The sequence below is a fragment of the Oxyura jamaicensis genome, chromosome 5 (assembly GCF_011077185.1).
Source record: "Oxyura jamaicensis isolate SHBP4307 breed ruddy duck chromosome 5, BPBGC_Ojam_1.0, whole genome shotgun sequence".
Lineage (NCBI taxonomy): Eukaryota > Metazoa > Chordata > Aves > Anseriformes > Anatidae > Oxyura > Oxyura jamaicensis.
The window spans coordinates 43,889,503-43,903,845 of record NC_048897.1 but is presented as its reverse complement, the minus strand read 5'-3'; the positions used below and the strand labels follow the sequence as shown (position 1 = coordinate 43,903,845).

Below are 14,343 nucleotides of genomic sequence, written 5' to 3'. Positions count from 1 at the left end.
AGGCCTATCCTTATACATGAACTGCTATGCTCTCAAGCAGCTAAAGCACATTTCACCACATTTAAGGGCTCTATGCACTGAAAATTATTGAACCAATATCAAAACTGGTTTGAGGTTGAACGGTATAGACTACTCCTTTTCCTAGGTGAACTGGGAAACCGTAAGTATAAAAAAAATAGCTGGTATCTTGAAGTACTTGCAAAAGAACAACCATGCATGACACTTGAACCACAGATATTACAACATTGGGTCTTTCCTGTGTTCCAGTTTGCAAGATTACTGAGTAGCAGAAAATGAGTGGTAAGTTAGTTTCAGATTTTATTCTTTTAACTTTTTAACACTTTCTTGGTCTCCATTTCTTTCAACTACATATTCACATCAAGTGATTTACAGCATTAAACAAGACAGCACCCCAATACAACAAGCTCAATTTAGCAAGCCTACTAGACTGTACTTTCATGGAACCAGTTCTAATATACTTGTTACACTGATTGTTAATTATATCACTATTATCACTATTAAGAGTTGAGAATAGGAGTATTTATAAGTAATAATGTAGTATTCATTCTTTTTGGAATCCAAGAGCCCAGAGACTGACAATTTTAATAACTACTCGATGCTGAGTAGGATAATTAACATACAGTCTAATATAAACTGCAGCAAGGGGTGGGAGTAACAACTCCAGAAGAGATTTGATTTTAGGCTATTTAAAAGAAGACAGCAGAATCATAATTCAGCGTAATTTAGTACTGCTTAAAAAGTCAGCTTTTCTATGTATAACTTAACTTTTTGAAAGTTAACATCATAGCTTTCCAATCATGACATATGCGATAGCAAAACAACCAAGATTCAGTTTGAGGCAATAGTAAAAAGTGCTTGTATTTCAACTTGCACTTGCTATCTACAGCTCTTAATAATTACTTCATAATCTCAGTGGGCTACCAAAACATGGCATAAAATCATCTGAAGTACAAGAAATCAAAAGCCTCTTTTAGAAATCAAAGATCTCTTAAGCTTTGAAAGCCTGGTTCACAGGACAACCAGATAAGAGACATTCTGTCCAGCCTCACCATGTGTAGGTCAGAAAAAGAAAACTTACCAGGCTATTGCATGTCATCTATGAAATTAACTCCCAGCTGGGACCCACAGCCCTGTAAGAAGTTTTTAGTAGAAGCATGTAAAGAACTGGAAAGATCAAGAGACAACCAGATAACCACAGAACAAAAGTGCAGTTCTTCCTCTGCTGTTCTGGGGAAGTCTGCAATTGAGATATGCCAGTCACACGTCAAGGAAGTGGATCAACACCCTGTATTTTCATAACTTTTGGCTCTGTTTCCGAAGGGAAGACACTCACCTATCACAAAAGATTAAGATTGAATTCTCTGGGAATGCCATAAGAATCTGTTTCAAGTTAAAGGTAGTTTCATTTTACAGAACTGTTTTATCTATGCTCTGAAGAGAGCGCTAGCAAAACCTGTTTATATTTGCATCCTGAATACTCTGTCTTTATGGAAATCTATTTTCATCAGTCCAGATTTTCTCCATTTCAGAGAAAGTCTAACATTTCTTTTACCTTTATTATGCAGCACAGAAGTCATTCCTCCACATGTTACAAGTAGTAATGAAAAATCATATGTATCCAGATGAGAAGATGTATGTTGTTTCCCAGTTATGCCTATTATGATGAGGAAACAGTAGATTTGAACTACCCGTTACAAATCCTAACGGGGATCAACAAGAATTAAAGTGGATGTCCTGTCCAAATCACTTTGGCCAAAGCATACAGTCCTAGAAAAAGATGTCTCATTACCAAGCGACCTAAAACATCACTTTTCCTACTGAGGTATGACTTCAAGAAAAAAAAAAAAAAAGCCTGCTGCCGTGATTTAATCAGAAACAACTTTAAACTACATCAGCTCAAGACACCAACATCTTTTAATCTGACATCACCAAATAAGAATCAAAAAATCTTGCTGTCTTTTAGTCCTTTTTTATAAGCACACAGCAAAAAGAAAAAACACTATTAATGGATGCTATTCTTTTCCACTGCTAATCATATAGATCCTCAGTTTCAAGCCTCATTAATACTCTTCAAATCAGAGTCTATCTACTCTGCTGACTGGCAAGCACATGAAGAATACTTTCTGCATTGCCAGTTTCTGGCAGAATACATCTGTGCTGACTCTAAATGAAACCATCCTTGAAATCTACACAGCAGTACTACCTATCTTAAAATCCCTTACCTCATCTTCTGGCTGTTGTTTCCAGAAGCAAAGGTGACGGAGACCAGCTAGTAAATAAATAAAAGTGCTGCAAGAGTCTTAGAGTAAATAACTATAAGAAAACTGCTTTCTGTCAAGAAAGCCAAAAATACTAGTTAATCCAATTTTAAAATGCAGCTGATGTTTAACAAAATAACACTCCCAGGAAATTCTGAACACAGCAGAGTACAGAGGAAGCTAGCAAATGAAATAAATGCAACTTCAAGTATAGCTCTGCACTTTTTGAATTCAGTGCTGAAATTAAATACTGTGGAACTAGAAATGGGCATCCAAGAACACCAAGATGACAGCATCTCATGTATACAAGAAATTCTTTCCAGTCTGAGATAAATTTTCTAAGCTTACATCCAAAGCTCAAAAATCCATTCACCCATGGACTCACATAAAACATTTCCCACTCTTCCAATCCAACTGACTACTGGATCCTGTAAAATACAGGTAAGAACTACTTTCTCTCATTAGAAAAGCCCTAAATATTAATCGAATTCCAGAACTTAACAACATATGATATCTGAATATTTAGCATTGAGTTGCCTGGAAGACATTCATTTAACCGTAGATTGCTCTCTTACTAATCTTAGGTCTGTTTTTTCCCCATTTTAGATAGTATCTTCAGCTGTGTCTAGAAACATGGCTTCTTATTCAGGAACAAAGGAGGGGGGAGATTAAGGTCAACTCATTCTTCATCTTTATTTTATTATTCATCAAAAAGTGGGGGAAAACAAAAGCATCATCCACTCGTTCAGTGGCACAACTATAGGTTTTTGTTCAGTGTTTGCACTGTATTCTTAAAGACCACCAACTTGAATTTTACAAAGGTTTTTTTGTTGTTGTGAAGATTATTGTAGTAGAGAAAAATCCCATCAAAATACATTTCAAAATGGAATCTGACAAGAACATTTATGCTAGTGTTTCTAGTTATATTGAAGCATACTCCAGCTTCTACATCTCTAGTAAAAATGTATTACTGAAGTTCAGTTTTCAAGAGCAAAAAAAATACGTGGAAAAAGTCCTAAGTCAGGCCTGTCAGAATCTGAAGTCATAAATTTCTAAATAGAATTTCACATTCATTGCTTTCATAAAGAATGTATCTTTTTAAGTGTGCTCACGTAAGAAGCTGAGTTTTTTTGTAAATGAAGGCTCAGACTCACAAATCATGTTTTCCCATCAATGCAAGAAAGAACTAACTTGTTGCTTTCTCTTGTGGTAAACTTAGACTTTGGGAATGTGCTATTTGAAGGCCAAGTCTATGATATATCTAAAGATATATGAGTTCCTCCTGGTGTATGACAGTATTTGTTCTACCAGCTGCAAAGACCTATTAAAAGATTCTTCTGCCTGGAACCTGATGCAATTTCCTACTTTCAACATTCAGATTGTGATTACTTTCGCAAACCATTTTATTACTTTGTGCTGCCTACCTTAACTCTTGTATTTGCTGCCTGCAGGTGTATATCAAGTTATCCTGGAGGTTTCAGATCAGTAGATGTTATTGACATCTTGATAATATGCCAGCTTTACAGTATCAGTTTAGACAGTATAATATACTAAGGACAAAAAAAAAAAAACAGGTCCTTTTAAACATTTGTGTCTGACAATGGATTTTGAGAATTAATAAAAGTTGATGAGGATTTTGTCCTCTATGATACACTTAAAGTGAGGATTGTAAGACTACTTTACTATTTTTTTTCCCCACTAAATTTCACATCACTACCCCAAAGTAAGTGTTATCCACTGTTAGCCAGAAAAAATAAAAATAAAAAAAAAATTATAACATAAGAAATAAGCAAGCTTGCAAGCTGGTAGAAGTGTATAGTATTGCTTCTTTTTAAGGGACTCATTAAAAACTCCCAACTTCCACATTATCCACAAGGACTTAGAAAGACTCTTGCTAACATGAGGCTGCCAGTTTTAGCCAAATTTTTTTTCCAGAAGGCTCCAGCCAGAGGGCTCCTCTGGTTAATATTAATAAAATCATGTTCATCTCCACCAAATTAAACAATTACTCTTTTCAGTATTATTATACTCATGGCAGCCTTATACTTAGCTATGATTTTTTATTTGTGAAAAATAAAAACTGAAAGCCTCCAGGTGTTGCACCAGAAACTAAAAGAATAATACTCAGAGATTCCTTGTAGAATTTATGCTGATAAAGACTATCTGCTTGCATTATAAGGATCCATGCAGGCACAGTTGAGATATTCAAAATGCAAAGCATTTGCTCCAGTTGGAAGCTATTCTAAGTTTAAAAGTATGCAAAGGATATTCACTGTTAGACCAAGCAGCTTAATTCCTAATCTTAGATTTAAAGGATGCTGCATCAGCAGTGAGTATTCAGAGGACAGACAGCTGTGATTTCCCACTTTTTTGCAAATAACCTGAACCCAGGAATGATGCTTTATGATAGCAGTAGTTTAGATTTATTTTTATTTTTTTTACCACCAATTCTACCGAATGACTGCATGATTTTAAGACTTCACACTTTGTTTTTTCCTCCTCTACCACAAAATAAGCATGATAGCGCCTACCTTTTATAGCCTGCCTGGTCTGAAGTGTTCTACATCAGTAGAAAGTATTATTTTCACAATCTTCTTCAGCTAAGATTTAAGAGTCACTAGTCTAAATCCTCTTTGAAGACTTAAGTCTCCTCTCAATACTGTCCAATAAAACTGCAGCCCAGTGTTTTATATGAAGCAATTTCAGAACCTGGAAACACTAACACCAGATATATCATAGACAAATAGCTACTATCATTAGAAAGCCTTCTGTGAAGAACCGTTTCTTCTAATGGCTTTACATTCTTCTGGCAGCTCTTACACTGTTACCTTTAGATGATCTCAAAAAAGGCATCAAATTTAATCCAATTAAAAACATATTAAAATGCACCTCCTACACTATAGAGAAGTCCCTAAATAGCTGAAAATTCCAAAACATGCATCTATGGAGCCAGGCTCAATATAGCTCCTGGGATCTTTTCCCATCATTAAATAACCTCTACAATACACAAGGTAGAAGCTCACAGCCTCCATTACAGATAGGCATCCCACCATAATTTAGTTCAAGCCTACAGAATAGGAGCAGTTGCTTTCAGTAGACATAGCTGGAAGTTTTCTGGCAAAATACAACACTTGGAGAAAAAAAATATCTCCAAAGAATCTGTTAAGCATGTTTTGCATTTCCCCTATCCCTCTGCTAACCTTAGAAGCAATTACTTTGAGGCTGAGTGCAGAAAATTCCTAGCATTAGTTTGTTTCAGTAAGTTTTGTAGATAAACCGTAAACTTTTTTTTTACATCTTCTAATTTTCAAGACAGTTATTCAGGAAAAAGTGACAAAACTAGGTATTCACAAGTACACACCATATACACCATATATACATAATTTATAAAGTTCTAGTATTTTTTTTCTCCCGGGTATTGACTGCACCAGGGTTTTACTAATCACAGTTATCACCAGCACAGCTGTCAGCAAGTAACGTAAGTGAAGGTTATCCTCCTTTGGAACACAGACACATTTTGTTACCATTCCAAACAGCTACTGTGCCTCACTGAACTAACGGATTTTGTAAGCGCATTTACAGAGGACATAGGGCTAGTAACAGCTTTAATTAGGGCAAATATGCGGTATCCAAGTTCAGCTGCACAAAGCTAATCCCAACTTTCTCTCTGCCCATATAAAAATTTTAAATATTTAATGATACGTGTGGTGGTTTTACTCGGGTGGGTGGCCGAGCTCCACCACAACCACTTTCTCACTCCCCCTCCTCAAAGAGGAACAGGGAGAAAATATGATGAAAAGGGCTCAAGGGTTGAGATAAGGACGAGAAGATGGCACGGTAATTATCGTGACAGGCAAAACAGACTCGGCATAGGGAGACAGTAAGATTTATTACCTATTACTAACAAGCTAGAGAAGTGAGAAAAAAAGGAACCAAAAGCGCCTTCCCACCCCCATCCACCCTCTTCTACCTCCTCCCCCAAAGCAGCACAGAGGAACTGGGGAATGGGGGTTATGGTCAGTCTATGGCGCTTCTTCTCTGCTGCTCCTTCTTGATCACTCTCGTCCCCTGTGCTGTGGGGTCCCACCCACGGGATGCAGTCCTTGCCGAACTGATCCGGCGTGGGCTGCCCACAGGCAGCAGCTCTCCAAGAACTGCTCCAGATATGGGTCCGTACCACGGGGTCCATCCCTCGGGAGCAAACTGCTCCAACCTGGGTCCCCCACGGGCAGCAGCTCCTGCCAGGTCACCTGCTCCTGCGTGGTCTCCTCTCCACGGGCTGCAGGTCTGGCCCGGAATCTGCTCCAGCAGGGGTCTTCCACAGGCCGCAATCTCCGTCGGTGCAGGTCCACCTGCTCCACCGTGGTCCCCTCCACAGGCTGCAGCGTGGAACCCTGCTCCACCGCGGTACTCCATGGGCTGCAGGGGGACAGCCTGCTTCACCATGGTCCTCACCACAGGCCGCAGGGGACTTCTGCTCTGGCACCTGGAGCACCTCTCCCCCTCATTCTTCACTGACCTTGGTGCCTGCAAGGCTGTTCCTCACTCCTCTCACTCTCCCAGCTGCTGTGTGGTACAGCATATTTTTTCCCTATCTTAAACATGCTCTCACAGAGGCGCAAACAACATGACTTATTGGCTCAGCTCTGGTCAGCAGTGGGGCCCTTCCCAAACATGGGGCATCTTCTAGATCCTTCTCACAGAAGCCACCCCTATGGCCCCCTGCTACCAAAACCTTGCCACATAAGCCCACTACAACATGTCATCACCTAATTTTTTCCCCATCTCCAGATATATCAAAAAGCAGCCAAAACTGAATATAAAAAGCAAATGAGAGCTCACCTCTATTAATACAAACATTTGTACTTAAATACTATCCTTTACGCAGCCCCCTTTTCTCTTAGCTGCTGCATTTTGACCAGTAGCTTCATTCAACTACCACAGAGTTTTTCCTTGAAGTACAAAATTAAAATCTACAGCACAGATTTTTAGAAATGTATTTTCCTGATATCTATGTTCCACAACAGCACCAGCATACTGGAAACTAAGTGTTGGACATGGAAATTCAGACCAAAGTCATCAAAAATGAATACTACTCGCTCTCACAACAGGTTGCATTGCATTTTTGATGTCCACAAGGAGGAAATGTGTACAACTAGATGCTGAAATAAAAACCAAGGCAAAAAAGGAGATTTCCAGTAAAGTTTGAAATGGCACGTAAGCAGAAAACTACTCAAGAGTCCTAACAATCTACATCGATCCAGTGAAGAGACTGCTCAGATAGAACACTCTCCCAGGAATATCCTTCTCCTTTTGGAGTTTATCTAATGCTATCCAATTTTTATGCTTGGCAAACAAGGTTTGTCTTCACAGCCAAAAAAAAAGTTTTATTAAAAACAACATCAAGAAAGAATTTGACACAAATGTGAATATAGTGTCAAGCAACCCTTCGTCAAGTCACAAGCATTAGAAGATTAAAGGTGAGCCTCCAAACAGATTAAAAAAAAAAATATTTTCTTGGAATCTGCTCTTTAGCAGAGGTCCTCTGTAAGAGAAGGTTACAAAACTCTTTTTCATTTAAATGCCACAGCAGTATCACTGCTGCTATCAGAACAACATAATGGTTGAAATCCTTGATAGTTCTTGCCTTCTTCCCAGCCCAGCCTTCACTCTTAACTCACTGCCTCTGCTAACATCTTCACTAGCTATCCTAAATACATGGGTAAACCACACATCACTCTGGAAGTCACATACTCCTCATTTAAGTTCCCCATGAAAGACAACTGAAGAGACTACAATATTAAAAGGGAACTTGTTAGTTTTAAAAGCTCTTGATTTCCAAAGCTCCTGTAACAGCTTTTTTGATGAAATTTCTATCCTCCTTTTCTTCACACGCTAACATCCCCTCCCTCCTCCCAGATTTGGAGCAGGCTCTTCGATTGCTTACATTTCCTTTGTTTTATTTGAATCTCATTTGATCTGCAGTTTCAGGTGAGAGCAGGAAAATGATTCCCCTCAATGCTCTGAAAGGGTTCTCTTTACTCTTGCCAATAAGAACAGCTTTGCTAGTCTGCCACATTTCTTTCTTTAGGGTAAAGAAAGAAAAGCTACGTCACCTTCATTCAAAAATGCTGTATAGGTTTTTCAGCATCTATAAAGTCAGTCTAATGAAGTTGAGTATCAAACTAATTTAATAACAAATTTTAAAAAGAAAATAGATAAAGAACAGTATAGGTAACACACAAGCGCATGATTTTTAAACTGTTCTTTTCCTCTCCACTATCACTCACAGCAGACTTTTCAACAAAACACGCTAAAGGACATGCACAGTTACGGTTAATTTTTCCTGCCCTCACACATGTACAAGCTTATCCACCCTGATATGTTAATTTTCATCATAGACTTAAAAAATAACACACAGACACACACACTTCGAAGTCATGCAGTTTTCTTTAAACAGTGAATTCCATTTGGAAACATTATTCTGGAAAAGCAGCTAGGTGTTTTACAGAGCATTTCTTCAAAACTGATTTACCCTATGACAATATTCAAACCTGTACCAGAAGAAAGCAACCTGTTTGGGGGCAAACTTGTTCAATCTTAACATTTTTACAGACACAGACAAAGAGGAAGAGTCTGAAAGCATTATTAATGGAAGTGTCCATCAATCTCTACATCCATTCCTAGAAGCTGGCAGTCGAGTTCAGACAAATGCCCCAACGCTTACGCAACCAATACACTAATCTGAAATTCCCAGAGCTCTCATGCTACAAGGACAACACTTTGTGACTGTGTTGTAGAAACCTCATTTAACCATTTACACTACACACAATCAAACCACACTTGTGCAATACTTCCAATTTCTCAATTCTTGGCAGTGAAGTCTGCAGCCACCTACCACAAAGCCTAACAGTGCCAGCGAGCTCTGAGAAGCCTGACCAGCTATTCCGTGGTGCCAGCGCAACGATGTTCCCAGATGACACTAAGCAGGGTGGCACCGAGGGCCCAGCTCGGCAGCATGTTCCCAGCTGTCATCCTGCAAAGATGGATCAACCTAAGCAGTTACACAGAACGGGTTACAGAAATGTAGACAGTCACAAAATCACCTATCTGCCACTCAGCGTGCTGGGCTCTCATTCTTATAACCACGTCTAATGTAAGGAACTTTGCACCACGAGACCAAGGGAACATTTATTTAGTTGGAAGTGCCACAGACTTCCATGGCTATTAAATGAGTCCTTCTTTGGCCTTTTTTGATCTTTGTCACATTCTTCAATTCACCTTTGGTACTCAAGAGGTGGAAAGGCAAGGCTACCAATTCTAATGGAGCAGCAGCCATGCTGCACCCTTGGACCAAAATCCTATTAATTAAGGCTAATGAGCGGTTTCAGACTCTGGAAAAAGAAATGTATTGACCAATGAAAGCCCAGTCTGCCCCATTCTAGAAACAGCTGGAAAAATAGCCCAGTTCTAAAATCCATACCAACAAACTCTTACTCAATGAAAAGATTCACAATCTTATACCTCCCCACCAGAATAGTACATGAACTTCAGATCAGTCAATAATGCTTACAGATGTCACAGATTCAGAACTATTTTTTTTATATAGTAACTCAGCAAAAAAATACAAGTTCTAAAGCTCTTTTGAGCTCCCATCCAAAATTTAGACACCAATTATGATTGCCCTGGGCACTACCCATTTACATTCTCAGCTATAAAGCTTAATTTAGCACAGCAATTTTTGAGCTTCCAGTCCCTCCTGCCTCTCCCTGCACGTAATTCCTTCCAATTCAGAGAATTTAGGAGCCTCCACATTTTCTTTCTTACTAAATGAGCGTACTCCACAGCTAAATAGCAGCATTTTGACAATGCTATAACCTTAAAACTCTTACATTAAAAAAAAATCATCCTAAAACAAGAATAAGACAGAAAGGATTGATTTTTAGTTCTTAACGTTAACATAAAGAGGACAAACTGTCCCAAAATGCTGTTCTTGAAAATATTTTTTTTATTGTTACATTGTTGAATATCAGTTAAATATGACCAAAAAAAAATCTTTTAATTCATCTTAATTAAAGGAAACGTTCATCAACTCGAGTATACTAGATAATCCAGGGAATTTATTTCAGTGAATTTTGATGAGTTGCAAGCAATAAGGTAATCAAAACTTTTACTCTCCAAGAAAACACAGTCATTGTTGCATGCTTCAACATGCAGAAATTACTTCCATTAACCTTCAAATGTTAGGCAACAAAAAGTACCTTACCTTGCTCTCCACTGTCTGAGCACAGAGGATTAGAAACAAAGCATTAGGCAGAAACTGCAAGCAGTTCATATCACAGAACAAACAAACTACTGCATCAATAAACTTAATGGCTGTCTGCCATGACATGCACACACAAGGGGCACAATGAAGACTTATCTACATCCTCCTTTGCAAGCAGCCCGATCTCTGAATCTGGAACCCGAAGGCATCCATGCATTACCTCCCGCTCCCAAACACGGACCTCAGTAACGCAACACTGCAAGGAGCCACCACAGCTTGATTTTCCCTCCTAGTATTTCCCTCCTTGCCAATAACTGCACTGCAGTCTTTCTGATGGCTACGCAAAATGCAGGCAGAGGAGGACTGAAAGAGCCCAGGAAATAAATAGTTACACTGAAGTTTGTTCAAATCATCTCCTGCCACATCAAATGTGGGCTTAAGGGAATAAACTGCAGAGTTTGGTGGGATCTCTGGGATTTTATCTACTGTCCCTCTCACGTTCCCGCATCTCTTTTCCTTCATCTTTATTTTCTTCTCCTTTTCATTTAATAATTTTTGAGGTTTACTTTGTGGCAAACTTAGAGGGAATTAGAGAAAAAGGTAAATGATAAGAAAAAACTTTTTTTAATAAATATTTTATTGACTTCACTATTTACATTAAACTATTTTTTATGTTCATAGCCACTAATATTTTAAGGTGTTAAAACATTAAAAGACTTTTTGCTTTATTTTTTTTGAAGGTGGTAGGGTTTTCTTGGGGGAGGGGGAGGAGGGAAGAAGGTTGTTTAGTTCGTGGTTTTTCATTTTTTTTTGCTTATGCTGTTTAAATAGGGCAGTCTAGTTAATTAACTATTTTAACACTTGGATGCTTTCCCCATACAATTAAAATTGCCATGATTACACAGCAGCAGCATTTGCAAGACAAATGCCCAGCAGCAGCATTTGTAATTATTTCCCAAGTATTCCACAACAGCAGCTAAAGTATACGATAGAAAAAAAAAAAAAGAAAAAAAAAACACTAAAACTTTCACAGACTGCCTGAGGTTGGAAGGCATCTCTGGAGCTGATCTTTTCCAACCCACCCACCCAAGCAGGGTCACAGCTGCAGGCTGCCCAAAACAGTGTCCCGCCAGGTTTTGAGTATTCCCTACAAAAGATTCTCCAACCCCACTTTGGGCAACCTGCTGCAGCATTTGAGCACCCTCAAAAAGGTTTTCTTGTGTTTAGATGTAATTTTTTAGTGTTCATTTAGAGGCCCACTGCCTCTTTAGACACTAGAGGTCTAACTTATACTTATTTTAACAGAGAAGTTTGGTCTAGCTTGTTTTTCCCTTCCCCCCCTCTCTTCTTCACTCTTCACAGCTGCATTTAAGAGCAGAGGGAGCAGCAGAAGAGCCCTAGTACCAATCAGCCAGTTAGCTCATTTGCAACAATAGGCTCATCACTGCTTTTCACCCCTCCTTCCCTTTGCATCCTCCAGAGCAAGGCTCAAGGCCAGATCTTTTAGTCCACAGCAGCCCAGCTGCCTACCATCAGCAAGCTATTATTCCTTGAGAACCATCCACCTCCTCCTTGGGTGAGGATCCTGCCCAGACTTATCTGTTTTGGCATCACTGGAACATCAAATGGGGCTGAACACATGCTGACAATGGCACTGAAAGCTCAGCAACCTCCAGTAACTCTTCAGCACTCCCTGTCTCACCTCCCTACCTTCTGCTGCAGCTCCAGGAGAAGGGGCAGGAGCCAGCATTCAGAGTACGTTACTTGGGGATAAGCAGAAAGGAAACAGGAAAGAATTAGGAGGTGCATGCATCCTCTTGGCATCTGGCTCACAGCAAAAGACTGCTTGTTTTAGTGGCAAGCTTCAACAGGGTTTACGTTGACCTTTTAAAGAAAAAGGTAACGGGCAACACAGGTACAGACTCACAGATATCACCAAAATGTCTACCACCCACTCCCCCACCCACAGATGGGAGAAAGACTACTTTCTCACAGCTGGGCACAAGTGCTTCACTTACTCTTCACAAGGGCTCCTGAGATCCCATGCACTGAAACAGCAGCCTTATTTCTTTTTTTTCTTTTTTTTTTTGGTTTGTTTTGTGGGGTTGTGTGCATTTGTTTTCCTCATTTTCCAATATGGCTTAGTTAGTTCTTGTAATGGACAATGTGTACTCAGTTTAGGCTCCCATACAAAGTTTTATTTTAAGCTTGCATCTACTAAAGAGATTTTATTCAGTGCCAAAGGTCATCTTCAGTTTAGAATCTCTTCCCTGGCTTGTAGGCCAAATACTAAGTGCCACGTAAAAAATATGGTAACAGATTTTGAAAGGGAAAAGGACTGATGGCTTTGGAACAGGAAAAAAATAATCAGAACTATCAGAAACTTTCTGCATGACTTGGAGCACTTCTGCACATTTCTATTCCCGTTCATCAGGGAACAGATATAATGCCTCCCTTCTCTCATCTTACCTGGACACCTACCAAGATCCCACCTCTTCACATACTTGTATATGTATTACCTTGTATAATAGGACTTCAGTCTTAAGCTGGGAACTGCCAAAAGTCAAAAAATAACTAGAAATAAGGAACACAAAAACATAATTATATCTTGGTAAAGCTGGGGGGGCGGACCAGCAATATCCCCTTTCCCCTAAAAAGGGAACATAAATAGTAAAGTAAGATTTGTAAATATTTTTCAGTTTCTGCATTTAGTCTAAAACTAGCACCTTAACACTTTTTAACCTGTTTTGCTTTGGGACACTGAGAATGACTTCAAGACAGAGACATGCAGCCTAGCTGTTTTCTGGCTAGGATTCACACACTGTCAAGGATGCATACAGCATTTCCTAAGAAATAACATCCAGCATTAAGTTAGATGCTAGGGCCAAGGAAGAAATTCTTACAGAAAGATAACAAGCCTGCTTCACAAATTGTTCAAGTTCCCTTGTATTTGGGGGGATGGAAAAAGAAAAAAGGTGAGGACAGTATCCAACCATCCCAGCAGGGCATTTCCTGCTGGATTTTCTCCTCTCACAACTAAGGAGTAATGTAGTTTCCCAAATTAGGCAGAGCTGACTAAGGAAGTTGGCTACCATCTTAGTTCTTATTACATTTCTAAACTATTTGTTAAAAAAAAAAAAAAAAATCTTTCCCTCTGGGGTGTTCAATGAAAGAGGTAATAATTTGCTTACCTTACTTGCAAATGAAACAAAACTGATAAAACAGCCCAAAATTTATTAACAAGCCTCCACATACTATCAGGCAACATAACTCCATCAGGCAGAGAGTGCAGAACTTGCCAAATAGTCCACTGATTGTGTGGAAAACACAAAAGAATAGCAACACTGCAAGAGGGCTGGCTTACAGAAACAAAAAAGAAACTTGCTTGAGTTTTAAGCTATCAACCTGATTCATACCTAAAGCAACTCAGAGCACTGAAGCCGATTTGTAAAATTAATACCATCAACTTAAATATGTGAAAACACAAAGGAGAATAAGGTACTTTACAGTTTCATGCAATGACAGAAATACTACCACTACCCCTCCCGCCATAAAAAGGAAAAAAAGAAAACCACCTCACACAACTATCACAAGGTTTCTAAATGTATGCATTACAAGAACAACGTATGCAGCGGAGAAAAATTTCGCAACCTACCTGTTTACATGAGAAAAATTCGCAACACAAACCGCAGTGATACACAAGACTGCAGTCTGTACTTCCAATGGATTAATATATTGCCTCCCACTGCTGAGAGCTGGTCTTGATTCAGTTAAAGCCTAAGCACTCAGGCTTTCCTG

At 39.1% G+C, this 14,343-nt stretch overlaps 1 protein-coding gene across 12 annotated transcripts in view; it reads right to left on the bottom strand.

Moving 5' to 3' along the window:
* Positions 1-14,343, bottom strand: part of TRAF3 (TNF receptor associated factor 3) — a 71,337-nt gene that overhangs the window by 40,926 nt on the left and 16,068 nt on the right. For 3 of the 12 annotated variants that reach the window (XM_035326561.1, XM_035326572.1, XM_035326573.1), the window contains exons 3-4: positions 10,546-14,343; positions 9,178-9,315 (exon numbers count right to left, since the gene is read on the bottom strand). The exons of 2 other annotated variants lie outside the window; for them this stretch is intronic. The gene's annotated coding sequence lies outside the window, so the exon portion shown is untranslated. The remainder of the gene's footprint in view (positions 1-9,177; positions 9,316-10,545) is intronic. 7 more of the 12 variants (XM_035326563.1, XM_035326562.1, XM_035326566.1 and 4 more) reach the window with 7 other exon arrangements.